This window comes from Pan paniscus, chromosome 17, assembly GCF_029289425.2.
Source record: "Pan paniscus chromosome 17, NHGRI_mPanPan1-v2.0_pri, whole genome shotgun sequence".
NCBI lineage: Eukaryota > Metazoa > Chordata > Mammalia > Primates > Hominidae > Pan > Pan paniscus.
In genome coordinates, this window is record NC_073266.2 from 34,959,529 (window position 1) to 34,980,652 (window position 21,124).

The 21,124-nt window shown below is 43.6% G+C and overlaps 1 long non-coding RNA gene across 1 annotated transcript; it reads right to left on the reverse strand.

The window, feature by feature from the left end:
• Positions 1-8,042: 8,042 nt before the first annotated feature.
• On the reverse strand, positions 8,043-15,231 carry LOC134729244 (uncharacterized). Its single transcript, XR_010110137.1, has 3 exons — positions 14,923-15,231; positions 13,988-14,158; positions 8,043-8,414 (listed from the first exon to the last, which is right to left on the reverse strand). It is a non-coding gene; the product is annotated as an uncharacterized LOC134729244 (long non-coding RNA).
• Positions 15,232-21,124: the final 5,893 nt, after the last annotated feature.

A 21,124-nucleotide genomic window follows, 5' to 3' on the forward strand; every position in this document is an offset into this window, starting at 1 on the left:
AAGGTGTCATATTTTGGGGTAGTGAAGTCCCAAGCTCCCAAACTGCACACAGCACCTAGCATGGGCTTGGTTTGGAAGACTTTCATTTGCCTGACTCTTTTGCTGTCTCCCTTTGTATCAGCACCTCTCATCACCAGCCCAGACTATCTCCAAGGCCAGGATGCCCCATCTTTCTCTTCCTCACCCCTGCAGCACTGGTCATCTTTTGTGGTGACCTTGGCCTCATCACCCTCATCCCCTCACCTCACTTCCCTGCTGGGGTGAGTCTGCCAACTCCTCACTTCTCTTTTCATCCTATATTTACAGCATAAACCCTATGGCTTGCTGCTCCATTCCCTCTTTTGATTTCAAAAGTATACTTTGAGGCCAGGTGCAATGGCTCACGTCTGTAATCCAAGGACTTTGGGAGGCTGAGGCAGGAGGATCGCTTGAGGTCAGGAGTTTGAGACCTGCCTGGGCAACATGGTGAGACCTCATCTCTATAAAAAACAAAAAAATTCACCAAACGTGGTGGTACATACCTGTAGTTCCAGCTACTTAGGAGGCTGGGGCAGGAGGATCCCTTGAGCCAAAGAGTTTGAGGCTGCAGGGAACTATGACCTTCCTGTTGTGCTCCAGCCTGGGCAAGAGCAAGACCTTGTCTCTCAAAAAAAAAAAAAAAAACAAACCCTACTTTGAAAGCAAAACCAATGAGCAAGATGTATGTCTCTTTCCCTGCCCTTTTGCCATACACTCCTTGTGATCCTCAAGGCCTGTGAGCATCTCTGTCTGAACCTGGAAGAGGATGTACAAAGAGGTGAGGAGGAGGAAAGCACACAGCATCACGGTCTTTCTCCATACAGGTGAGATTTATTACCTGCATTTGCATATGAAGACATTGGGGTGAAGATTTGTAAGTGACTTATGCAAGTTCAGTCAGGCCAGCAGCAGCAGCACCGCTGGAAACAGAACTTCTGACCCATGCAGGCAGGCAGGGAGGGAGGTTTTACTGTATTGGGTGGCTGCTCAGAAGCCCACAGGGATTGGCTAACATATTCTAGACATATAACCCTAACTTTATTGTCAACTTTATGACATGTCAATAAGATTAAAGCAGCAGGCAGGCTGGGTGCAGTGGCTCATGCCTGTAACCCCAGCACTTTGGGAGGCCAAGGCGGGAGGGTTACTTGAGCTCAGGAGTTTGAGACCAAGCATGGTGGTGCACACCTGTAGTCCCAGATACTTGTGGCTGAGGTAGGAGGATCACTTAAGCCCAGCAGGTGGAGGCTGCAGTGAGCTGTGATCATGCCATGGCACTCCAACCTGGATGACAGAGCAAGACCCTGCCTCAAAAACAAAAAACAAAAAAAAACTCTACAAATAATTCACCATGTTTGTATAATATTTATGCTTTACCAAGCACATCACCATCCATCACCTCATTTATCCTTATGAAATCTCCATAACACAGATGTTATTCCCATTTTATATGTGAAGATATTAAGGCTCAGACAAGGTCATAAAACTGGGAATTTGCATAATCAAGAATTAAAGGCTGTTCTTGTCTTTGAAAGTGGAGGTCATTCTCCTGCACTTGGCTGCTCTGAAATCCTTTTATGTTGTTGTGGACAAAGAGTTTCACTCTGTCACCCAGGCTGGAGTGCAGTGGGGCAATCTCAGCTCACTGTAGCCTCAACCTCTCAAGTGATCCTTCCACCTCAGCCTCTAAATTAGCTGGAACTACAGGCGTGCCCCACCAGGCCTGGCTAATTTTTGTATTTTTTTGTAGAGACGGGTTTTTGTCATGTTGCCCAGGCTGGTCTTGAACTCCTGGGCTCAAGTGATCCTCCCACCTTGGCTTCCTAAAGTGCTAGGATTACCGGCCTGAGCCACCGTGCCTGGCCTGCTCTGAAATCCTTCATGACTGACCATCCCTACATCTCTTGGGGTTGTGGGTCATTGTGGCACAAGTAGCTTTAACTCAATTGCTCCATGAGTCTCAACAACTAAACAGTGTTGTAGGTTTGCTTTCTGTATGCCCCAGTTCACTTTATTGCACCTCACAGTCAGAGACCATTTGTCTAACCCAGGCCAAACATCTTTCAAATGGGTGTTTGTTCTTAATGACAATTCTATATGCATGAAAAATTGGGATAGATCGTTCCCTACGGCTACTGGAAAAGTGCTTGCCATAGATGCCTTAGTATTAGACATGGCATGAGAGCCTGTGTCAGTTAGGATATAGACAGTCACAATTAAGAGGAAAGGTAACTAGACCCGGTTGAAACTATAACATAATTTTCTTGGTTCTTCTAAGTGCCAAGTTTACAAACCACATAATCCTCAGGTATGGAATTATCTGGACATTTATGGCACAATCAGGGCTCTTGGACTCCATTCATTATCTCTACCCTCTTCCAAGCATTTGGTTTCTTCATTGTTCTGGCCTCTGTCCTAGTGGTGTAATGGACACATCAGTTCCTGTTTCCACATCTGTGCATACCCTGTCAGAAGGAAATGAGATCAGTTTTGTCCCAGAGGTCTAGGCTAAGCCATGAGTTTTATTCTTAATGGACTGGTGGAGTGCCATGCTGGAACCAGTCATCAAGGCCAAGGCCATGGATGCACCAATTGACTTAGCCCAAGTCCACATTCACCCTTTGAAGCCAGGGCGAGTATCACCTTTTCCTGTACCATATGGTCCCCCAAATGGAAAACATACACTGTTGGAAAGGAGAAAGGGGGAATGGCTACTGGGGAGGGAACGTCAAGTGTCTACGCCTGCAGAGCTTCCCACCCCGCATGCCAGGGCATGTGGAGTGACTAGGTTAAGATATGCTGAGATCACAGCAGGCCTTGGAGCTCACAAAAGGCTGGAACAGCCAGAGTACCCAGTGAGATCTCCATCCTTGAGCCATTGTATACGCTGTACAAATGTGTCTACTTTCTAAGCTTGCCATGATAAGAAAGAATTGCCAAGTACTGTGCTACCGAGCCATTTTGATGATTCTTATGCCATGAAAATAATTTCACAGTAATAGCCTCAGGCAATCTTCTCCTGACGGCAGTACTTTTATGAACTATCTTAAATTTCCATTTCTAGAAAAGGTTGTGGAAAAACTAGTTTGGATAGCACCTAATCTCTGAGTCTGAACATAAAGTATAGCTTTGATATCAAGAATCGATTGAGTGCTCTTCACCAACCTTCCCCATAAGTGGGTTTGGGATTTATCCAGCTAGGTTTGATTGGAGATGATACTAGACTTTAGCCCTCTAGCTCCCCTAGACCAGGGTTTCTTATTTGGGGGCCTCAGAGATAAACACTCTGCCCTCAACCTGGCTTCCATCACAGAGCTTTGGTTCCTAAGGTCTGAAAACAAAATGTAGGGTGAGAAGGAAGGGTAATCCCTCCCCAATGCCTCAAGCTGGTCCAACTCTTAAAGTTACAAAAATAATCTATCCAGAGTTTTTTCCAGGGCTGACCTGAAGCTTGGTGGTAGTTAACTCTTGAACTTACACTGAAAATGAGGACATAGGAGGAAAGGGAAAGAAGGGGCTAGCCAGAGTCCTTTCCTTTCCATCCTTTCACCCAGGCCTTTAGCAAGTGATTGGGGCCTGGCTCTTTCTTACTTTCCCCTCACCCTGCCTTCATTCTAGAGACCCTCAGTGCAAAATATAGAGAATATACCAGTCTGAAGTAAGATGTGTGTTGAGAAATGCTGAGGTGGGGCCAGGGCCACTCATGAGCATGCAGCCCCTGGAGTCACAAAGGGCTTCTTGCTCAGAGGGCCCTGCACTCAGACCAGCACTTTGCTATCCCCATCCTAAAGTAAGATGACAATGAAGTTTGCCACATCGATTGACTCTGCCTTTCATGAAAGATTTTTCTGTAGCATGTGATGCTGTTTGGTGGCATTTTACCCACAGTAGGACTACTTTCAAAATTGGAGTCTGATAAGGTTTGGCTTTGTCCTCACCCAAATCTCATCTTTTTTTTTTTTTTTTTTTTTTTTGAGATGGAGTCTCGCTCTCTTGCCAGGCTGGAGTGCAGTGGCACAATCTCGGCTCACTGCAACCTTTGCCTCCCGGATTCAAGCAATTCTCCCGCCTCAGCCTCCCGAGTAGCTGGGACTACAGCCACCCGCCAGCACGCCTGGCCAATTTTTGTATTTTTAGTAGAGACGGGGTTTCACCATGTTGGCCAGGATGGTCTCAATCTCCTGACCTCGTAATCCACCCGCCTCGGCCTCCCAAAGTGCTGGGATTACAGGTGTGAGCCACTGCGCCGGCCTTAACACTTCTTTTTTTAAAAAAAATCAAGTGGTCTTTAGTATTTTTCTATTGATTGAATGTTTCATAAAATGAGACTATACAGTAGTATATGGATAGAACTTATAAATAAACATATATAGGTAGTACGCCCCCAATTTTTTTTAATTGAGAGTACTTGATCATAAACGTGCTGGAATTACAGGCACGAGCCACTGCGCCCGGCCAAATCTCATCTTGAATTGTAGCTCCCATAATTCCCACGTGTTGTGGGAGGGACCCGGAGGGAGATAAGTGAATCATGGGGGTGGTTTCCCCCATACTGTTCTCATGGTAATGAATAAGTCTCACGAGATCTGATGGTTTTATAAGAAATTTCTTTCCCCTTTTTGCTCGGCTCTCATGCTCTCTTGTCTGCTGCCATATAAGACGTGCCTTTCGCCATGATTTTGTGGCCTCCCCAGCCATGTGGAACTGTGAGTCCATTAAACCTCTTTTTATTAGGCTGGGTGCAGTGGCTCATGCCTGTAATCCCAGCACTTTGGGAGGCGGAGGCAGGTGGATCACCTGAGGTCAGGAGGTAGAGACCAGCCTGGCCAACATGGTGAAACCCCATCTCTAATAGAAATATAAAAAGTTAGCTGGGCGTGGTGGCACATGCCTGTAATCCCAGCTACTCGGGAGGCTGAGGCAGGAGAATTGCTTCAATCCGGGATGTGGAGGTTGCAGTGAGCCAAGATCGTGCCATTGCCCACAGCCTGAGCAACAAGAGCAAGACTCCATCTCAAACAAACAAACAAACAAAAACCGGCCGGGCGCGGTGGCTCACGCCTGTAATCCCAGCATTTTGGGAGGCCAAGGCGGGCAGATCACCTGAGGTCAGGAGTTCAAGACCAGCCTGGCCAACATGGTGAAACCCCGTTTCTACTAAAAATATAAAAACTAGCCGGGCATGGTGGTGGACGCCTGTTATCCCAGCTACTCGGGTGGCTGAGGCAGGAGAATTGCTTGAACCCAGGAGACAGAGGTTGCAGTGAGCCGACACAGTGCCGCTGCACTCCAGCCTCAGCAACAGACTGAGACTCTGTCTCCAAAAAAAAAAAAAAATTCTTTTTATTTATAAATTACCCAGTCTCACGTATGTCTTTATCAGCAGTGTGAAATTGACTAATACAGAGTCAATTCTTTCAAACCCTGCCACTGTTTTATCAATCAACTAAGCTTCCAGAATATTCTAAATCCTTTGTTTTTGGTTTTTTGGTTTTTTTTTTTTGAGACGGAGTTTCACTCTTGTCGCCCACGCTGGAGTGCAGTGGTGTGATCTCAGCTCATTGCAACCTCCACCTTCCTGGTTCAAGCGATTCTCCTGCCTCAGCCTTCCGAGTAGCTGGGATTACAAGCGCCTGCCACCACAGCCAGCTAATTTTTGTATTTTTAGTAGAGATGGGGTTTCATAAAATGAGACTCTACAGTAGTATATGGATAGAACTTATAAATAAACATATATAGGTAGTACGCCCCCAGTTTGGCCCCATGTTGGCCAGGCTGGTCTCAAACTCCTGACCTCAGGTGATCCACACGCCTTGGCCTCCCAAAGTGCTGAGATTACTGGAGTGAGCCACCATGCCCAGCCTTTTGTTGTCAACAGCGTTCACAGCATCTTCATCAGGAGTAGATTCCATCTCAAGAAACCACTTTCTTTGCTCATCCTTAAGAAACAGCTCCTGATCCATTCACGTGTGATCATGAGATTGCAGCAATTCCACCACATGTTCAGGCTCCACTTCGAATTCTAATTATCTTGCTATTTGCAGCACATCTGCAGTGACTTCCTCCACTGAAGTCGTGAGCCCCTCAAAGTTACCCATGAGAATTGGAATCTTCCAAATTCCTGTTAATGTTGATATCTTGACCTCCTCCCATGAATCATAAATGTTCCTAATGGCATCTAGAGTGGTGAATTCTTTCCAGAAGGTTTTCAGTTGACTTTGCCCAGATCCATCAGAGGAATCACTATGGTAGCTCTAACCTTACAAATTGTGTTTCTCAAATAATAAGACTTGCAAGTTGAAATGACTCCTTGACGCATGAGCTGCCAAATGGATATTATGTTTGTAGGCATGAAAACAACATTCATCTTCTTGTACATCTCCATCAGAGCTCTTGGGTGACTAGCTTCATTGCCAATAAGCAGTAATATTTTGGAAGGAATTTTTTTTCTGAGCAGTAGATCTCAACAGTGGGCTTAAAATATTCAGCTCACGCCTGTAATCCCAGCACTTTGGGAGGCCAAGGCGGGCGGATCACAAGGTCAGGAGATTGAGACCATCCTGGCTAACACAGTGAAACCCCGTCTCCACTAAAAACGCAAAAAATTAGCCAGGCGTGGTGGCAGACACCTGTAGTCCCAGCTACTCGGGAGGCTGAGGCAAAAGAATGGCGTGAACCCAGGAGGAGGAGGTTGCAGCGAGCCGAGATTGTGCCACTGCACTCCAGCCTGGGTGACAGAGTGAGACTCCGTCTCAAAAAAAAAAAAAAAAATTTCAGCAAACCATGATGTAAACAGATGTGCTGTCATCCAGGCTGTATTGTTCTATCTGTAGAGCACAGGAAGAGTAGATTCAACATAATTCTTAAGGACTCAAGGATTTTTAGAATAGTAAGTGAGCATTGGTTTCAACTTAAAATCACCTGCTGCGGTAGCCCCTAATAAGAGAGTCAACCTGTCTCTTAAAGCTTAAAGCCAGACATTGACTTCTCTTCTCCAGCTATTAAAGGTCTAGATGGCATCTTCTACTAGTAGAAAGCTGTTTTGTCTACACTGAAAATCTGTTATTGAATGTAGCCACCTTCATCAATTACCTTAGCAAGATCTTCTGGATGACTTGCTGCAGCTTCCCCATCAGCACTTGCTGCTTCACCTTGCACTTTTATGTTATGGAGATGGCTTCTTTCCTTAAACCTCTGGATCAAGCTCTGCTAACTTCCAGGTTTTCTTCTGCAGCTTCCTCACCTCTTTCACCTTTTTCTTCTGCAACTTCCTTCACGGAACTGAAGAGAATTAAGACCTTGCTCTGGATTAGGCTTTGGCATAAGGGAATGCTGTGGCTGGTTTGATCTTTATCCAAACCATTCAAACTTTCTCCATATCAGCAATAGGGCTGTTTTGCTTTCTTATGACTTGTATGTTCATTGGAGTAGCACTTTTAATTTCTTTCAAGAACATTTGGCCAGGCACAGTGGCTCACGCCTGTAATCCCAGCACTTTGGGAGGCGGAGGCAGGCAGATCGCCTGAGGTCAGGATTTCGAGACCAGCCTGGCCAACGTGGCGAAACCCCATCTCTACTAAAAATAGAAAAAATTAGCTGGGCTTGGTGGCGAGGGCCTGTAATTCCAGCTACTTGGGAGGCTGAGGCAGGGAGAATTGCTTGAACCATGGGAGACAGAGGTTGCAGTGAGCTGAGATCATGCCATTGCACTCCAGCCTGGGCAACAGAGTGAGACTCCATCTCAAAAACAAACAAACAAACAAACAAAATAAAACCATTTCCTTTGCATTCACAACTTGGCTAACTAGTTGGCACAAGAGACCCAGCTTTTGGTCTGTCTCAGCTTTCAGCATGTCTTCCTCACTAAGCTTAATCATTTCTTGCTTTTGACTGAAAGTGAAAGACCTCTGACTTCCTTTCACTTCAACTCTTCTGGGTGATTATAGTTATCAATTGGCCTAATTCCAATATCATTTTATCCCCCGGAATAGGGAGACCCGAGGAGAGGGACAGAGATGAGGGAACAACCAGTCAGTGGAGCAATCAGAACACACATGTTTATTGATTAAGTTCATTGTCTTATATGTGTGCGGTTCGTGGTGACCCCAAACAATTACAATAGTAACATGAAAGATACTGGTCAGCCGGGCACAGTGGCTCACGCCTGTAATCGCAGCACTTTGGGAAGACAAGGTGGGTGGATCACGAGGTCAGGAGTTCAAGACCAGCCTGGCCAAGATGGTGAAACCCTGGCTCTACTAAAACCACAAAAATTAGTCAGGCGTGGTGGCAGGTGCCTGTAATCCCAGATACTCAAGAAGCTGAGGCAGGAGAATCGCTTGAATCCTGGGCGGCAGAGGTTGCATTGAGCCGAGATCGCATCCCTGCATTCCAGCCTGGGCGACAGAGTGAGACTCCGTTAAAAAAATAATAATAATAAATAAATAAAATTTCTGGTCACAGATTACCCTAACAGGTATAAAAGTCATGAAAAAGTTTGAAATACTGTGACAGTTACCAAAAATGTGACAGAGACCAGAAGTGAGCATATGCTACTGGAAAAACGGTGCCGACAGACTTGCTTGACACAGGGTTGCCACCAACCTTCATTTGTAAAATATGCGGTATCTGGAAAGTGCAGTAATACAAAGCACAATACAAGGCTAGTACAAGGTGCACTTGTATTAGCCAAACACTGATGCTGAAAACAATGACATATAAAGACAGGGAAAGAGAAGGTACCCCTCAGTTCCTTTTCCTTTCAGTCCTTCCTTACTAAGCCAAAGGTAGAGTGATGGTAGGATATGAGCATATTAAGAAGTGAAAAAAAAGCCAGTGCAGTGGCTCACACCTGTAATCCCAGCACCCTGGGAAGCCGAGTTGGGAGGATCACCTGAGCCCAGGAATTTGAGACCAGCCTGGGCAACATAGCGAGACCCCATCTCTACAAAAATTACAAAAAATTAGTGGGGCTTGATGGAGCATGCCTGTGGTCCTAGCTACTCAAGAGGCTGAGGCAGAAGGATCACTTGAGTCCAAGAGTTCAAGGCTGCAGTGAGCTATGATGGCACCACTGCACTAGGCAACAGAGCAAGACCCCATCTCATAAGAGAAGAAGTGAAGAGGCCCTGCACAGTTGCTCACGCTTGTAAACCTAGCACTCTGGGAGGCCGAGGTGGGCAGATACCTTGAGTTCAGGAGTTCAAGACCAGCCTGGCCAGATGGCGAAACCCCATCTGTACTAAACGTACAAAATTAGCCAGGCTTGGTGGCACACATCAGTAATCCCAGCTACTCAGGAGGTTGAGGCAAGAGAATCACTTGAACCTGGGAGACGGAGGTTGCAGTGAGCCCATATCCCACCACTACACTCCAGCTTGGATGACAGAGCAAGACTCCATCTCAAAGAAAAAAAAAGTAAAGGAAAAAAATCTTAGTTATTTGTATGTAGTGTTTCCCCTGTTCTAGTAAAAATAAAACATATATCTATGCATAAGCAATGAAATAGAAAGTGTGTAACTTAGGTGATTCTGAGTCTAAGTTAAATGCGCTTATCTTTCCCATTGAAAACTGCTACTGCACAATGTAAAGCCAAGTGGTAAAAATTCATGCGAATAATTTTAAATTGTAGTTTATCTCTACTTAAAACAATTCTAAATAGCAAACAGAAAACACCAAGACAAGTTGGCAGAGAGGAAAAAGACATTTGAGTACCTTTAATGATACTGTTTTTTGTGTTTTTGGGAGGGGCTATATATATGTACTTTGCCCTGGGCCCTGTGAATTCCAGAGCTGGCCCAGGGCTGAGCTTAGACACCTTCATTGGAAAACCACTGCCAGAAGATTCAGGTGCACAACCAGAGCTGGGGATCTTGGGTCTATTTCAAAGGCTTCGGAGTCCTCTACTCCTACCTGCCCGCTTCACTGCACACCTGGCCCCTCTCCACGTTTGCCTAAGGCAGTCCTGAACTCAAAGTATTCTGCCTTGCATAGCTGCAGCTCTCTCTCAAATAAGACTTACCCTATGTGCTTAATTTTTATTTTTTTATTTTTATTTTTTGAGACAGAATCTTGCTCTGTTGCCTAGGCTGGAATGCAGTGGCACAATCTCAGCTCATTGCAACCTCCGCCTCCCGGGTTCAAGCGATTATTCTGCCTCAGCCTCCCAAGTAGCTGGGATTACAGGCACGCATCACCACATACAGCTAATTTTTGTATTTTTAGTAGAGACGGGCTTTCACCATGTTGGTCAGGCTGGTCTCGAACTCCTGGCCTCAAGTGATCTGCCCACCTCTGCTTCCCAAAGTGCTGGGATTACAGATGTGAGCCACTGTGCCTGGCCAAATGTGCTTAATATTAAAGCCAACACTTGCCCAGCTGCTCTGAAAGGACAGCTCAGTTTTAAAAGCACTATGTCCTGACTGCACGTGTTACACATTTTTATTCCTTGAAGTAACAAGGCTCTTTTCTCTCGGTTTCCAAATGCTCCTTGACTTCTCAACTAAGTGTACATTGATACAATCACAGTCATTTTCCTAATCAACTCCTAATCAATGCCAGGTTTTCCATCCTTGGAGGTTCTTGAGGCTCCCTGAGGTCTTCCCACCTTCTTCTTCTGATGAAGAACATCACCCTTGGTCTTAGCAGGGCTGGCCTGGCTCCACCCACCAGGCCATGATGCCCCCTCTCTTCCTGCCTCTGTCTCCTCCACCCCTTTCTGTTCACCCTCCCTCTTCTGCCCTGTACCACCCTGGTGTTCTGCTCTCCACCATCTGCCCTGGCATCAGGGGATGCTTCCTCTTCACATCAATTCCTATTACTTCGACTAAAACAAACCCTTAGACCAGACTGTTATTTTCTTTTTCTTTTTTTGGGATGGAGTCTCACTCTGTCTCCCAGGCTGGAGTGCAGTGGTGCGATCTCAGCTTACTGTAACCTCTACCTCCCAGGTTCAAGCGATTCTTCTGCCTCAGCCTCCCGAATAGCTGGTATTACAAGCATAGGCCACCAGGCATAGGCCACCATGCTTGGCTAATTTTTGTATGTTTAGTAGAGATGGGGTTTCACCATGTTGGCAAGGCTGGTCTCAAACTCCTGGCATCAAGTGATCCATCGGTCTTGGCCTCCCAAAGTACTGGGATTGCAGGCATGAGCCAAGCCACCGTGCCTGGCTGACTGTCCTTTTCTCTGGACAGAAATGTCATCCCGAAAGTTTCAAATCACCCTATTGATGGTTTTGCCCAAAGAAACCAATCATTTCATCATTCTGAGATGCCCTCTACTGAACTTTTTATTTGCATTTTCTTCTATGGCAAACCTTTCACCTAGGCTTAGGATGAGAGGTATCTTATGGAACTTTCACTGATTTCAAATAGCCTACACTGTTACTAGATCTATATGTATTATTTATGTCCTTAGAAAGTTAGAGATTTCAGAGGCTAAAGATATCATCTAATCCAACTCTATGCTTTACTGACAAGAAAACTAGCTCAAAGAAGTTAGTTTACTCCTAGCCACCCAGCTAGTATTATGCTGGCCTAGTGTCATAGTTAGGTCTTCTGGAGCTAAGCTCAGTTCTCTTCCTTCTGTATCGGGGGCAGCTTCGGTTACTGCATATCAAAATCACAAAAAGCAGATTGAGGCTTCTTCAGAGTGTTCTACTTACATGAGCCCAGAGGGAGAAGGAGAAAGCAAATTGGAGGCTCTGAGTGGTTAGCCCTTTAGTAATAAAGAACCGGTGTTGGGCCAGGTGCGGTGGCTCACGCCTGTAATCCCAGCACTTTGGGAGGCCGAGGCGGGTGGATCACAAGGTCAGGAGTTTGAGACCAGCCTGGCCAACATGGTGAAACCCTGTCTCTACTAAAGATACAAAACATTAGCTGGGCGTGGTGGCACACGCCTGTAATCCCAGCTACTCAGGAGGCTGAGGCAGGAGAATCACTTGAACCCAGGAGGTGGAGGTTGCAGTGAGCCGAGATTGCGCCATTGCACTCCAGCCTGGGTGACAGGGAGAGACTCGGTCTCAAAAAAAAAAAAAAAAAAAAAAGACCTGGTGTTGTTTTCAGCATTATAGGAATGATGCCAGTGGTAAAAAAAAAAAAAAATCACGCAGCTTGGTTTCAGGGATGATGATGACCTCATCAGCACTACAACAGCCACCACTATCTCCAGCCTACAGCCCCCGCCTGAAGCCCTCACACTACTTCCTTGTATAACATCATAGGAGAGAAGTAAAGACAGCATTAAGGATCAGGGGGAAGGGAACTTTGCTGCTGCTGTTGTAAGAAACTGGAGAAAGGCAGACTAGAGGTGCGGGAAATAGGCGAGGCCAGGACCCAGCAGGACCAGCTCAGAGGCGGACTTGGGGACAGTCACCTCCCAGGCGGCAAGTGGAAACCGGAGTCAGAACCTGAGCCAGGTAGATTTGCTCATCTAAGATCCAACAATAACATGGATTTGTAGGTCAATCAGCTTTGCTCTAAAACTCTAAAGAGTTTCTACATTGTTACCTCATTTAATCCTCAACAACCTTGAAATTTAGGTATTTGTTTTTTTATATAATGAGAGATGAAGAAGCCCAGATTTAGAGATGCCAAATGACTTGAGCAGCTACAGAAGTTCAATTCTCTTTCCCCTGTTTCCTTAGTGTTTTTTTTTTTTTGAGACAAAGTCTCACTGTTGTGCAGGCTGGAGTGCCATGGCACAAATTCAGCTCGCTGCAACCTCCCCCTCCCAGGTACAAGTGATTCTCATTCCTCAGCCTCCTACTGATGCGTAGCTGGAACTACAGGCATGCGATATCATGCCTGGCTAATTTTTGTATTTTTAGTAGAGACAGCGTTTCGCTATGTTGGCCAGGCTGGTCTTGAACTCCTGACCTCAAGTAATCCACCAGCATCGGCCTCCTAGAGTGCTGGAATTACAGATGTCAGTCACCGCGCCCAGCTCCCCAGTGGTTCTAAAATATCTCCCAATGCAATGTAAAAAATGCATCAATTTTTTAAAATTCCAAACATGGGAGTGTAAGACTCTGGAGCAGAGTTAAGGGAAATGTGCCTGGAAAGGGAAATAAAGCCCAAGGGCAAGTATGAACCTGTCATTGAGAGTAAAAAGGATGAGAGGCCAAGGGCAATGGTTCATGCCTATAATCCCAGCACTTTGGGAGGCTGAGGCGGGAGGATCACTTGAGCCCAGGAGTTTGAGACTAGCCCCGACAACATAGAGAGACCCTGTCTGTAAAAAAAATTTTTTTTTTGAGACGGAGTTTCGCTTTTGTTGCCCAGGCTGGAGTGCATGATGCGATATCGGCTCACTGCAACCTCTGCCTTCCGGGTTCAAGCAATTCTCCTGCCTCAGTCTCCCGAGTAGCTGAGATCACAGGCACGCACCACCACACCTGGCTGATTTTGTATTTTTAGTAGAGATGGGGTTTCCCTATGTTGGTCAGACTGGTCTTGAACTCCCGACCTCAGGTGATCCCCATGCCTTGGCCTCTCAAAGTGCTGGGATAACAAGCGTGAGCCACTGCACCCAGCCTGTACATTTTTTTTTTTTAATTAGCCAAGTGTGGTGGTGTGCACCTGTAGTCCCAGCTACTCAGGAGGCTGAGGTGGGAGGATCACTTGAGCCTGGGATGGTGAGGCTGCTGTGAACTATGATTGTCCAGCCTGGACAAGTGAAACCTTGTCTCAAAAAAAAAAAAAGGGTAAGAGCTCAACTTTTCGAAAAAATACCCATGCTATCTGACCTACCACCCTGGCTTAGTAAAGGGTACTGCCATTATGTTTCTAGCTCAGAGTTCTCAATCCACTGCCAAAGCCTCAGTTACTATCACCCAAACCTGTTAGCCAAGTGTCAACTTCATGGACAGAATATGTTGCACTTAGCAGCTGCATTACGATAACAGAGTTCCCCGGAACTGAATTGTTGTTACTTCCAGCATTAGACGCAGGCATTAATTTACATATACCTGCATACACATCACTGTAAACGTGCCTGAGTCCAGATTCTCCTTTTGCAGAGAGATTTGATAGCCCCTGGATGTGGATGCAGGGCTTCACATCCTGATGCCCGGGATGATCATCCATAACGCACAATGTGGAAAATGCCCTGCCAGGAAACCAGGCTGCTGTGTGTGAACCTAGTGAGCAAGCATAGAAACAGGAAGGCTGAGATTAGAGCCTGCTCTACAGCGTTTTGATGTTTCCTGAGCCACTGCTGAGGCTCTGAGAGCTGATCAAAGGTACCTCTGCAGGCTCAAATTAACACAGAGTTGGTGAATCAGGCCAGCACCTGCCTGCAAATAGCAGCATATTTCACCAAATCAGGTTAATCTTTTCATCAAGGCAGGAGGTGGCAATCCTTTCATAAAACTTTCACAAGTTAAGTTTATTCCTGTTGTACCTTAGCTTTCTGAAGGAAAAGTAATGAATGGCCTGTTCAATTTTCTTCCCTTGGAGGTACGTATTTATTTTAAAGCTGATCTTTACCTCATGGTGTATACCATTGAAGACCTCCAGCCCTAAAGAACTTGCCTTGTTTCAAAAATGGTGGAGGTTTTGGGGTTGAAAGAGAAGAATGGGAAGGCATTGTCATAAATCTTCACTTTCCTTTTAATGCAGGTGGGATTTATAACTTCAAGTATTTGTATAAGAGCAGTACCTCACCTCTGTTTGGGGAAATATAGCTAAAAAGCCATAATTTTTGCAGAGAGAAAGCAGAAAGGCGCAGCACAGAGTAAACTATAGCCACTGGATAGATTTAAAGCTTCTAACAGAGCTCAAATAAAAAACAGAAACTAACTTAAAAAAAAAAGTTACTAGCCTAAGGCTGCAGGCTCAGAAAACCGATACCTACAAAGGGAAATGAAATGCATCGAATAATAGATTAAGTGTTAATACTTACGCAGAGAAGCTTCAAAACAGATTTCTTGCCTTGGAGGAGTTCATTATTTCAGGCATTGGCTAGTCATAAGACTTAGGAAACCAAGAGGATGTGTCAGATCCTGCAAGTCTCTCCAAGAAGCAGATGTGGTCACAAGGAAATGGAATGGGGGAGGGGAGGGAGGAATTCGAGAGAGCAGAAAAATAAGTTGAAATATTTGGAAAATAGAGCTTGCATATGATTATCTGCCAAAGCAACCCCCAAATTTTTATTGAACCGTATAATAAAAATGGAGACAGTTCCAAGTTGTTTCATTTCGGGGATAGGGTGTGGAAAGAGTGTGAGCTCACAGAATCACCCCATGACTGTGGGCCCCATTACAGCTGGTAACCACAGACAAGCTGAACTTTGAAGAGTGTCAGTTTCCTCAGCTACACAATGGGAATAACACGTCCCATTAGGGTTGTGAGGACTAAATATGTATATGTGGTATTCAACAAATACAATAATAATATAATAGATAATAATTTAATATAAGGTGTTTGATAAGTATATCTTTTCCTTCTCAAATTAATCCAACACTTTCACTTCAATACTGGGTTTACAGATGATACCAGAAAATAACACTATAATGGAAAGGGCTATTGTTATTTATCTATTTGTTTTTGAGATGGAGTCTCATTCTTGCCCAGGCTGGAATGCAGTGGCGTGATCTCCTCTCACTGCAACCTCCGCCTCCCAAGTCCAGGCGATCCTCCTGCTTCAGCCTCCCAAGTAGCTGGGATTACAGGCATGCACCACCATGCTCTGCTAATCTTTGTATTTTTAGTAGAGATGGGGTTTCACCATGTTGGCCAGGCTGGTCTCGAACTCCTAGCCTCAAGTGATCTGCCCACCTTGGCCTCTCAAAGCACTGGGATTACAGATGTGAGCCATCACGCCTGGCTGGGCTATTTTTTTGTTTAAGTTTCTTACTTACATTTTTTCAATTAACAAAAGTATATATTTATGGTATACAACATGGTGTTTTGATATGTGTATACATTGTGAAATGACTGAATCAAGCTGTTAATTAGAGAATTTAAAATAAATGATGTTCTAGATTGTGTAGATTTATTGTACAAGCAGGCTAGGGGAAAAAATGTTTTGTTCGTTTTGTTTTGTTTTGAGACGGAGTCTCGCTCTGTCGCCCAGGCTGGAGTGCAGTGGCGCGATCTCGGCTCACTGCAAGCTCTGCCTCCCAGGTTCACGCCATTCTCCTGCCTCAGCCTCCCGAGTAGCTGGGACTACAGGTGCCCGCTACCACGCCCGGCTAATTTTTTGTATTTTTAGTAGAGATGGGGTTTCACCGTGTTAACCAGGATGGTCTCGATCTCCTGACCTCGTGATCCGCTGGCCTCGGCCTCCCCAAGTGCTGGGATTACAGGCGTGAGCCACAGCGCCCGGCCAATGTTTTGTTTTTTTTTTTTTTGAGACAGTGCCTTGCTCTGTTGCCCATGCTGGAGTGCAGTGGCGCAACCACCGCTCACTGCAGCCTCAAACTCCTGGGCTCTAGCAATCCTCCTGCCTCAGCCTCCCAAGTAGTTGGGACTAAAGGTGCACACCACCATGCCTGGCTAATTTTTAATTTTTTTGTAGAGACAAGATCTCGCTATGCTGCCCAGACTGGTAAGCCCCCACGCTCAGCTGGGAAAAGATGTTGACTAATGTAATACACTTTGGCTTTTCACAGAATCATTCAAGTGAATCAAATTTCAAAATGAAAATCAGGCTAGGCACAGTGGCTCACACTTGTAATCCCAGCACTTTGGGAAGCCGAGGCAGAAGGATTGCTTGAGCTCAGGAGTTTGGGACCAGCCTGAGCAACACAGCGAGACTTCATCTCTATAAAATTTTAAAAGCTAGGCCTGGTGGAGCTCACCTGTAGTCCTAGGTACTCAGGAGGCTGAGGCAGGAGGATCATTTGAGCCCAGGAGTTCAAGACTGCAATGAGCTATGACCACATCACTGCATTCCAGCCTGGGTGGCACAGCAAGATCCATTCTCAAAACAATAACCACCACCACCAAAAAATCCCTGAAAATCATTGGAAAGAAATTAAAAGCAATAAAACATTAATAATCAGACTAGGTAACAGTCAAAAAGTTGTTTTGACTTGTTAAACAGGATAATTTTTTAAAAGAGGCATATGTAAAAATTTAAATGTGTACCTTTTGTTGCATTTCAACCTATTTACAGTCTCTGAAAGCCTTATCCTCACATTACAATTTATATGGAGATAATTTATGCCTTTAGAGTATTAAAATATATATTAGCAAAAATTTGAGACAAGATAGGAGAATTGAATTTGTCCTAAGATCATAAGTTAGAATGATCTGATCAAATAAGAATATGTTCAAGTTTCAGTAATTTTCTTTATAAAGAAAATAATTTGGAGGCTGGGCACGGTGGCTCACGCCTGTAATCCCAACACTTTGGGAGGCCAAGGCGGGTGGATCATTTGAGGTCAGGAGTTCAAGACCAGCCTAGCCAACATGGTGAAACCCTGTGTCTACTAAAAATACAAAAAAAGAGTGGGACGTGGTGGCACACGCCTGTAATTCCAGCTACTTGGGAGGCTGAGGCAGGAAAGTCACTTGAACCTGGGAGGTGGAGGTTGCAGTGAGCCGAGATTGAGCCACTGCACTCCAGCCTGGGTGACAGAATGAGACCCTGTCTCAGGAAAAAAAAAAAGGAAAATAGTTTGGAATATTTTTTAAAAACAAAACAAGCTGACACTTCCTAGAGTAACAATTTATCTTCTGAAATCCCTCCATGGTTTTATTTTCCTTACCTGTATGTTAAATATTTGTCTATAAATATGTTCCTTCTAAACCTGAGTAAATTTCCATCATTGGATTTGGTTTCCTTTCTAAGTCACCCACAGTGTGCTTCAAAGGTTGCACGTTCTATTGATGTCTATAACACATTTCATTCAAAAACCCCGTTTCCTTGATATTTAGTTAAATCTCTGTACTACTTATTATTTTTATTCATTGATTTCTCATGCTTCCTTTCTTTGCCAGCTGTGCTATTGTAACCATCAACCCTAAGTTACTGCTCTTCTTTCAGCCACAAAGCATTTGTTGAATGTCTCTCTTTTCAGCCTCTGAATCATAAAACTCAGCCCAGAACATAGCCTGTTTTTAATTAGAGGTCACGATTTTTGGAGGTTAAGACTTGACACATTCTCCTGTTAATGAGCTGAATGAGACCTAAAACTGATCTCTAAACATTGCTTTTTGCTCTCTGGCCAGTTTCCAGAGATAAATTTTACTTTTTGATTTAATACAAATGAATATTTTGTATTCCTGCAGTAAGTTTTGGGGTCTATCACTCAGAGGCTTAGCTTTACATATGGTATGAGCTATGTGTATATAGTACCAAATATCAAATTTATGCTAAACTCTAATTGAACAAGCTGACCTGGGTGACAAAATAATTCTACAGCAAATTATATTTCTGTAAGACAAATTACATTTCTGTAAGACTCTAATCTTCAGTCCTTCTGTCCAAACAAAAAAGACTACAGAAACAATTTTTGTTTTGTTTTTAGGTCTGGAAAAAGAACGGTCAACTCCCCATGTTCTGGATAAGGACAGAAACAATGGCTGATTTAAAGAATTATTTAAGGCAATGGTTCTCAATCTTGTCTATGCATTGGAATCACTAAGAGATCTAAAAATTCCCAACTCGAGGCCACAGTTTTTTTTTTTGTTTGTTTTGTTTTGTTTTTTGTTTGTTTTTTTTAGCTTTCTAGGTGATTCCAGTGTTCAGTTAAGTTTGAGAACCACTGATTTGGAGTTTCAAAGTAACTATAGTAAAATTCTAGTTTCTAGTAATAGTGGATTTTTTTTTTTCCTTTTTCAGACTAATTCCCTCCAGGTTAACAATCATAAAGTGTGAATGAACAAAAAGTTAAATAAACAAAAAGCTAGTTGAAGGCCTGAAGAGTAACCAAAAGCATAAACTGGAGGGTCGTCTTCCCCTAAAAGAAGAGAACTTCAAGATGTACAAGTTTGCACCTTTTGCCTGAAGGCAGTCCTCATTCTTCAGAAGGTTAGGGGTGGCAGAAAGCTGCATCTTCAGTGGCTTGAGATGTCAAGGACAGAAATGGGGTGGGCAGAGCAGAGCAAAAGTTAAGAAAGTTAGGAGAAGAATTCTGGAAAGAGGGGAACTGAAGAAGGAGCAAATCTCAACCTCTGAATAGAAATTTTGTTCAAATCCCTAGTTGGTTTGTGCAGCAGGGGAGACGCCAGTGGGCCCATTGAAGGCATCAGCCGGAAGCTGAAAACTAATCAGAGACTTCGGCTGCTATCCATTATAGGATGGTTTGAAGTTTCAGTTCAGGCGAATGAGCTGCTTGAGGACAAAAGTTAACTATTCTGAGGAATGTAGCCAAATCCATAGTCTTTATTAATGTACCATCCATACTGTCCAGCATATAATAAAAAATCACTAGACAAGCAAAAAAAAAAAAAAAAAAAGTGACCCCATACAGAAGTGAAATATGATCAATGGAAACTGATTCTGATTAGGACATGTTACAATTAGCAAACAAGTATTTAAGGCAGCTATTATAAATGCTTATAAGGATATATATTCATAATTAGTAATGAGGAATCTCAGAGAATTAGGAATGCTAAAGAACCAAGTGGAAATTTTACATGTGAAAAATACTAGCACTATAATGAAAGTCCACTGGATACGTTCATGAGCAGACTGAAGACAGCAGAAGAGTTAGTGAATTGCAAATAAATTATACAAATTATTCAATCTAAAACAGAAACAAGACTGAAGAAAAAAGAGCTTCAGAGACATACAGGACAACCTCAAGTGATCTAATGTAAATTTGCTGGAGTTCTGAGACAGGAAAGCAAGAAATAAATTGAAAAAATGGCCAAAATTTCCACAAGTTTGATTTTAAAATAAATAAAAAAACATAGATTTACAGATCCAAAAGTTCAATGAACCCCAGCTAAATAAGTACAAACAAACCATACCTAGGCATATTTTAGTGACACTGCTGAAATTCAAAAATAAGACAGCCAGAGAAAAAGACATTATATTTATGAGAATGATACAAATGACAGCTGATGTCTCATCAGAAACAATGGAGGCCAAAAGACAATAAATGCCTGCCAAGTGCTGTAAGAAAAAAAGCTATCAACCCAGAATTCCCCATCAGTGAAATGATCCTTCAAAGATTAAAGTGAAATAAAGTCATTTTCCATGAACTCATTTTCAAAGCGTTTCAATGAGCCTAAACTTGTCACTGGACTACAATTCTCAAAGAAATCATTCAAGCTGAAAAGGAAAGACCTCAGATGTCACTCAAATCTATAGGAGACAATGAAGAACATCAGAAATGGTCAATGTTTGGCAAATATAAAAGATACATTCTTTTTTCTCTTAATCATTTAAATGACGCTTGTTTTAAGTGAAAATGATAGCATCGTACTGTTGCGTTTATTATGTATGTAGCTGTAATATATGTGAAAAACCAAGGAAGAGAGGAGAGGGTGAATGGAACTATACTGTTGCAAGGTTCTGTATTTTATGAAGCTGTATCATATTAACCCTAAGTGGATGGTAGTAGGTCAAAGATGTATGCTGTAATACCTAGAAGAACCATTTTAAAAATATGGTGTATAGTTTATAAACCAATAGAAAAATTAAAACACAAAACTGTACTTGTACCCCCTAAATCTATAAAAACAGGCCAGGCTTGGTGGCTCACATCTGTAACCCCAGCACTTTGGGAGTCTGAGGAGGCCAATTCACTTGAGGCCAGGAGTTCAAGACCAACCTGGGCAACATGGCGAAATCCCATCTCTACTAAAAATACAAAAAAATTAGCCTGGCATGGTGGTGCATGCCTGTAATCTCAGCTACTTGGGAGGCTGAGTCACAAGAATCCCTTGAACCCAGGAGGTGGAGGTTGCAGTGAGCCAAGATCACGCCACTGCACTCCAGCCTGGGTGACGGAGCGAGACCCCGTCTCAAAAAAAAAAAAAAAAAAAGAATACTTTTTTAAAAAGAAAAATTAAAACAAAATCAGAGAAAAAGACATTATATATATGAGAATGCTGACATTCTCATATATCTTAATGATATATAATATATAATAATAATGATATAATGATATATAATAAAAATATTCAACCTGAAAGAAGGCAGGAAA